The sequence below is a fragment of the Heterodontus francisci genome, unplaced genomic scaffold, assembly GCF_036365525.1.
Source record: "Heterodontus francisci isolate sHetFra1 unplaced genomic scaffold, sHetFra1.hap1 HAP1_SCAFFOLD_1687, whole genome shotgun sequence".
Taxonomy (NCBI): Eukaryota; Metazoa; Chordata; class Chondrichthyes; order Heterodontiformes; family Heterodontidae; genus Heterodontus; species Heterodontus francisci.
The window spans coordinates 12501-20000 of NW_027141349.1; positions in this window are offsets into that span (position 1 = coordinate 12501).

Consider the following 7500-nt stretch of genomic DNA (forward strand, 5'->3'; position numbering starts at 1 on the left):
ACACCGCGCGTGTGCCCTTGCTCTGGTGCTAGAGAAATCGAGTGCTCGAGCTGGCCGGAACGGGACGCCCCGCTCCGGAGCTTCACAATCGGACCACTGCGGTAGCGACCAGTGGGACGTCTCGGCCTCACACGAACAGCACAGAGATCAGCACACAGGAGACGGCGCACAACGAGTAATCTACCTAGCACGCCGCCGACCAAGTGGCCAAACTCTCGAGAGGAATGTCCGTCTGACACAAGGGACAGAAACGGGAGGTAACCGCTGAGCCTGAAACACCAGCAAATAAATGCTAGCCCGCCTGGGCCCTCCAACGTCGGACAGTCCTCGCCGTATCGATCGAGTGACCTGGGCACGCACTTTTTTTTCCTTTCACACAGTGTGGGGTTGGCGGCGGCGGGGGGGGGGGGAGAAAGCATGCAACTTGGTTGACGTCGCCTGGTCAACTCGCATCGGTTTTCCGTCCCCATCACTGTAAGGAGCAACCGCGACCAGCGTAGCCAAACAGGTCGACCAAAGCTTTCGGCGCTCGCACGGAGAGGTGATGCCAGCCGGCGTGCGTCGCCTAACTTGGACAAAATTCTGGGCACGCACTTTTCGTTTGAGACTAGGACATACATGTAGTGCAACCCAAGGAAACCAGGCGACGCCGCCACAATCTGCGCCTGACAGACAAAGATAACCGTTCACAAGGAGCCTTGTTATTTCGCACCAAGTCTTTTGCGGGCATAGTTTCTTTCTTTGACATGTATATCTGTATGAAGGTCGGCTTTGCTCTGCCATCGCAGCCTCCCTTCTTTGCTTTTCTCACTGTACCAACAGACATGTCATAGACTTTGGTTTTTTTTTTATTAATTCTTTTCCTGTGGGTGTGGTGTGCCTCCGCACCCCCCAATCTGTTCCAAGGCCTTGTTTTCTCTCGCTCGCCAAAACACTTTGTCTGTTTTCACAGCCAGTCTACCGGCCTAGACCCAACTGTGCGATATTTCAGAGCCGGCAACAGAGCATGGAAAGTCCGCCAGATTTACCCTTAAATGCTCATAAATGACTTCCAGGCACTCTTCGGAAGGTCTTTTATTTCAAAAGAAGGTCCTTCCTTGAGGGAGCACTTCTTCGGCCACTTTGCAAGTGCAACCGCTGCCAGCAAAAGTTCTGAAAATCGAGTTCCCGAAAATCTCCGGGTACCCCGCCAACCCCCAGCCACCCGAATCGCAAGTGTCAATTCGGCGGGTTGCCTGCCGGTAGTCCTTCCGAAAATGAGGCGCCAAATCGCCGCAACGGCCATTTTTCATTTCGGCATCGGGACTTCCGACGGCAACTGATTAACTAGCCCGGGGACTAGAGCGGCAGCAAATGCAACGTGCCCTCTTGGCGGGAGCAACTTGACCGCCCCCGTGGGGAAAGGTCAACTCGGGGCCCGGGAAAGTCGCCGAGTCCGACCCCATACACTTCCATGAGTTGGGGGTTTTGGCCTTCCCGGCCCAAGGCTCGCCTTATTTCGGCCTGCACTTTCGGAAAAGGGTGCATTCCTTTTGGTTAATGATTTCACCAGCCCGGGTCTTAGCCTCTGCCCCGACGGCTAAGTCTTTTGGTTAATGATTTCCTGCGGCTGGGACTACCCTTTCCCCCGCCCTGCAGGCACCCGGGTCGGGAGGCCGTCGGGGGCACTTTCCGGGGCAAATCCGGACCCTTACGCAAGGGAGAGTGCGCCCCCCGCCTCGGCCGGGGGTCAGGCTGCCGCCTATTAAGCCCGACAGAAAACCCGAAAAATGGACGAAAATGGGAAAAAATCCCCATCCGAAAAAGGCTTAAAAGTCGGTTGGGCGGCAGCTAGGGTCGGTCTCTGCAGACCTGGAGGCTCGGGTGGACTCTTGGAATAAACGTCCAAGTCCCGACTTGCCACCTCCTACTACTGTGCAGATACCCCGCCAACCCCCAGCCACCCGAATGACAAGCGTCCGATCAGCGGGACGAATTTGACAACTCTGGCCGGACCTCTGGAACTCCATCCCGGGTAACCGGGGCAAATTTTTCCGCTTGATCGCCCTTCCACTGGTTAACCATTTGCCCTTTCGGACTTAGTCTCTGGACATTATTCGACTGATTTTCTGGTTAACCATTTGCCCTTTCGGACTTAGTCTCTGGGCATTATTTTCGACTTTTTGGTTAATGATTTCACACTTTTTACTTACTTTTGCGCTTTTTGGTTAATGATTACTCTGCTTACTGGTTAATTATTTGCCCTTTCGGACTTAGTCTCTGGACATTATTTTCGAGTTTTTGGTTAATGATTTCACACTTTTAACATATTTTTGCGCTTTTTGGTTAATGATTACTCTGCTTACTGGTTAACCATTTGCCCTTTCGGACTTAGTCTCTGGACATTATTTTCGAGTTTTTGGTTAATGATTTCACACTTTTAACATATTTTTGCGCTTTTTGGTTAATGATTACTCTGCTTACTGGTTAACCATTTGCCCTTTCGGACTTAGTCTCTGGACATTATTTTCGAGTTTTTGGTTAATGATTTCACACTTATAACATATTTTTGCGCTTTTTGGTTAATGATTACTCTGCTTACTGGTTAACCATTTGCCCTTTCGGACTTAGTCTCTGCACATTATTTTCGAGTTTTTGGTTAATGATTTCACACTTTTAACATATTTTTGCGCTTTTTGGTTAATGATTTCATACTTTTTACTTACTTTTGCGATTTTTGGTTAATGATTACTCTGCTTACTGGTTAACCATTTGCCCTTTCGGACTTAGTCTCTGGAGATTATTTTCGAGTTTTTGGTTAATGATTTCACACTTTTTACTTACTTTTGCGATTTTTGGTTAATGATTACTCTGCTTACTGGTTAACCATTTGCCCTTTCGCACTTAGTCTCTGGAGATTATTTTCGAGTTTTTGGTTAATGATTTCACACTTTTTACTTACTTTTGCGATTTTTGGTTAATGATTACTCTGCTTACTGGTTAACCATTTGCCCTTTCGGACTTGGTCTCTGGACATTATTTTCGAGTTTTTGGTTAATGATTTCACACTTTTTACTTACTTTTGCGATTTTTGGTTAATGATTACTCTGCTTACTGGTTAACCATTTGCCCTTTCGGACTTAGTCTCTGGACATTATTTTCGAGTTTTTGGTTAATGATTTCACACTTTTAACATATTTTTGCGCTTTTTGGTTAATGATTACTCTGCTTACTGGTTAATTATTTGCCCTTTCGGACTTAGTCTCTGCACATTATTTTCGAGTTTTTGGTTAATGATTTCACACTTTTAACATATTTTTGCGCTTTTTGGTTACTGATTTCATACTTTTTACTTACTTTTGCGCCTTTTGGTTAATGATTACTCTGCTTACTGGTTAACCATTTGCCCTTTCGGACTTAGTCTCTGGACATTATTTTCGAGTTTTTGGTTAATGATTTCACACTTTTTACTTACTTTTGCGATTTTTGGTTAATGATTACTCTGCTTACTGGTTAACCATTTGCCCTTTCGGACTTAGTCTCTGGACATTATTTTCGGGTTTTTGGTTAATGATTTCACACTTTTTACTTACTTTTGCGATTTTTGGTTAATGATTACTCTGCTTACTGGTTAACCATTTGCCCTTTCGGACTTAGTCTCTGGACATTGTTTTCGACATTTTGGTTAATGATTTCACACTTTTAACTTAATTTTGTGCTTTTTGGTTAATGATTTCATACTTTTTACTTACTTTTGCGATTTTTGGTTAATGATTTCATACTTTTTACTTACTTTTGCGATTTTTGGTTAATGATTTCATACTTTTTACTTACTTTTGCCCTTTTTGGTTAATGATTTCATACTTTTTACTTACTTTTGCGATTTTTGGTTCATGATTACTCTGCTTACTGGTTAACCATTTGCCCTTTCGGACTTGGTCTCTGGACATTATTTTCGACTTTTTGGTTAATGATTTCACACTTTTAACTTAATTTTGTGCTTTTTGGTTAATGATTTCATACTTTTTACTTACTTTTGCCCTTTTTGGTTAATGATTACTCTGCTTACTGGTTAACCATTTGCCCTTTCGGACTTAGTCTCTGCACATTATTTTCGAGTTTTTGGTTAATGATTTCACACTTTTAACATATTTTTGCGATTTTTGGTTAATGATTACTCTGCTTACTGGTTAACCATTTGCCCTTTCGGACTTAGTCTCTGGAGATTATTTTCGACTTTTTGGTTAATGATTTCACACTTTTAACTTAATTTTGTGCTTTTTGGTTAATGATTTCACACTTTTTACTTACTTTTGCGATTTTTGGTTAATGATTACTCTGCTTACTGGTTAACCATTTGCCCTTTCGAACTTAGTCTCTGGACATTATTTTCGAGTTTTTGGTTAATGATTTCACACTTTTAACATATTTTTGCGCTTTTTGGTTAATGATTACTCTGCTTACTGGTTAATTATTTGCCCTTTCGGACTTAGTCTCTGCACATTATTTTCGAGTTTTTGGTTAATGATTTCACACTTTTAACATATTTTTGCGCTTTTTGGTTACTGATTTCATACTTTTTACTTACTTTTGCGCCTTTTGGTTAATGATTACTCTGCTTACTGGTTAACCATTTGCCCTTTCGGACTTAGTCTCTGGACATTATTTTCGAGTTTTTGGTTAATGATTTCACACTTTTTACTTACTTTTGCGATTTTTGGTTAATGATTACTCTGCTTACTGGTTAACCATTTGCCCTTTCGGACTTAGTCTCTGGACATTATTTTCGGGTTTTTGGTTAATGATTTCACACTTTTTACTTACTTTTGCGATTTTTGGTTAATGATTACTCTGCTTACTGGTTAACCATTTGCCCTTTCGGACTTAGTCTCTGGACATTGTTTTCGACATTTTGGTTAATGATTTCACACTTTTAACTTAATTTTGTGCTTTTTGGTTAATGATTTCATACTTTTTACTTACTTTTGCGATTTTTGGTTAATGATTTCATACTTTTTACTTACTTTTGCGATTTTTGGTTAATGATTTCATACTTTTTACTTACTTTTGCCCTTTTTGGTTAATGATTTCATACTTTTTACTTACTTTTGCGATTTTTGGTTCATGATTACTCTGCTTACTGGTTAACCATTTGCCCTTTCGGACTTGGTCTCTGGACATTATTTTCGACTTTTTGGTTAATGATTTCACACTTTTAACTTAATTTTGTGCTTTTTGGTTAATGATTTCATACTTTTTACTTACTTTTGCCCTTTTTGGTTAATGATTACTCTGCTTACTGGTTAACCATTTGCCCTTTCGGACTTAGTCTCTGCACATTATTTTCGAGTTTTTGGTTAATGATTTCACACTTTTAACATATTTTTGCGATTTTTGGTTAATGATTACTCTGCTTACTGGTTAACCATTTGCCCTTTCGGACTTAGTCTCTGGAGATTATTTTCGACTTTTTGGTTAATGATTTCACACTTTTAACATATTTTTGCGCTTTTTGGTTACTGATTTCATACTTTTTACTTACTTTTGCGCCTTTTGGTTAATGATTACTCTGCTTACTGGTTAACCATTTGCCCTTTCGGACTTAGTCTCTGGAGATTATTTTCGAGTTTTTGGTTAATGATTTCACACTTTTTACTTACTTTTGCGATTTTTGGTTAATGATTACTCTGCTTACTGGTTAACCATTTGCCCTTTTGGACTTAGTCTCTGGAGATTATTTTCGACTTTTTGGTTAATGATTTCACACTTTTTACTTACTTTTGCGATTTTTGGTTAATGATTTCACACTTTTTACTTACTTTTGCGATTTTTGGTTAATGATTACTCTGCTTACTGGTTAACCATTTGCCCTTTCGGACTTAGTCTCTGGAGATTATTTTCGAGTTTTTGGTTAATGATTTCACACTTTTTACTTACTTTTGCGATTTTTGGTTAATGATTTCACACTTTTTACTTACTTTTGCGATTTTTGGTTAATGATTACTCTGCTTACTGGTTAACCATTTGCCCTTTCGGACTTGGTCTCTGGACATTATTTTCGAGTTTTTGGTTAATGATTTCACACTTTTTACTTACTTTTGCGATTTTTGGTTAATGATTACTCTGCTTACTGGTTAACCATTTGCCCTTTCGGACTTAGTCTCTGGAGATTATTTTCGAGTTTTTGGTTAATGATTTCACACTTTTTACTTACTTTTGCGATTTTTGGTTAATGATTACTCTGCTTACTGGTTAACCATTTGCCCTTTCGGACTTAGTCTCTGCACATTATTTTCGAGTTTTTGGTTAATGATTTCACACTTTTAACATATTTTTGCGCTTTTTGGTTAATGATTACTCTGCTTACTGGTTAACCATTTGCCCTTTTGGACTTAGTCTCTGGACATTATTTTCGAGTTTTTGGTTAATGATTTCACACTTTTTACTTACTTTTGCGATTTTTGGTTAATGATTTCACACTTTTTACTTACTTTTGCGATTTTTGGTTAATGATTACTCTGCTTACTGGTTAACCATTTGCCCTTTCGGACTTAGTCTCTGGAGATTATTTTCGAGTTTTTGGTTAATGATTTCACACTTTTTACTTACTTTTGCGATTTTTGGTTAATGATTTCACACTTTTTACTTACTTTTGCGATTTTTGGTTAATGATGACTCTGCTTACTGGTTAACCATTTGCCCTTTCGGACTTAGTCTCTGCACATTATTTTCGAGTTTTTGGTTAATGATTTCACACTTTTTACTTACTTTTGCGATTTTTGGTTAATGATTTCATACTTTTTACTTACTTTTGCGATTTTTGGTTAATGATTACTCTGCTTACTGGTTAACCATTTGCCCTTTCGGACTTGGTCTCTGGACATTATTTTCGAGTTTTTGGTTAATGATTTCACACTTTTAACATAATTTTGCGCTTTTTGGTTAATGATTACTCTGCTTGCTTGTTACTGATTTCCCCTTTCGGACTTGATCTCTGGCCGTTCTTTTCGACCTTTTTGGATAAGGTTTCCACACTCTGAAATTATTTTGGGCTCACTGATTAGGCGAGATCAAGGGGGCATGCCTGGGCACTTTGGGCTCAGTTTGGGAAGGCGGCGTCCGTGTGCTCCTCCGCCCTTCCCGCACTTGCGGCTAGGTTTGCCAAACTGCGCTGACCCGCAGCCCTGCCTTTTTGCCCACGGCACGGAACGACTCAAGTCTGGCTCCGTTCCAGGCCGTTGCCTCCGGCTGCCCGCCGTCCGGCCGGCCTGGGACGTACCCCGGCTGACGGCGCCGGAGGCCCTCTAGCAGCCACCGGTGCCGCGGGCCAATGGGTCCGGGCGTTCCGGAGCTATCGGTGGGGAAGTGCTCTCCCCTTTTCCTGACGCCGTTCGCCCGAGCAGAGGTGCAGCCTGACGGGACTGCTGTCGCCTTCCGCGGCGCACCGGCCCCTTTCACCTGCCGTCGACCGCGCGGAGCTCGGACCTCCCTCCCCGAAGTTATGGCCCCGGCGCCGGAGGG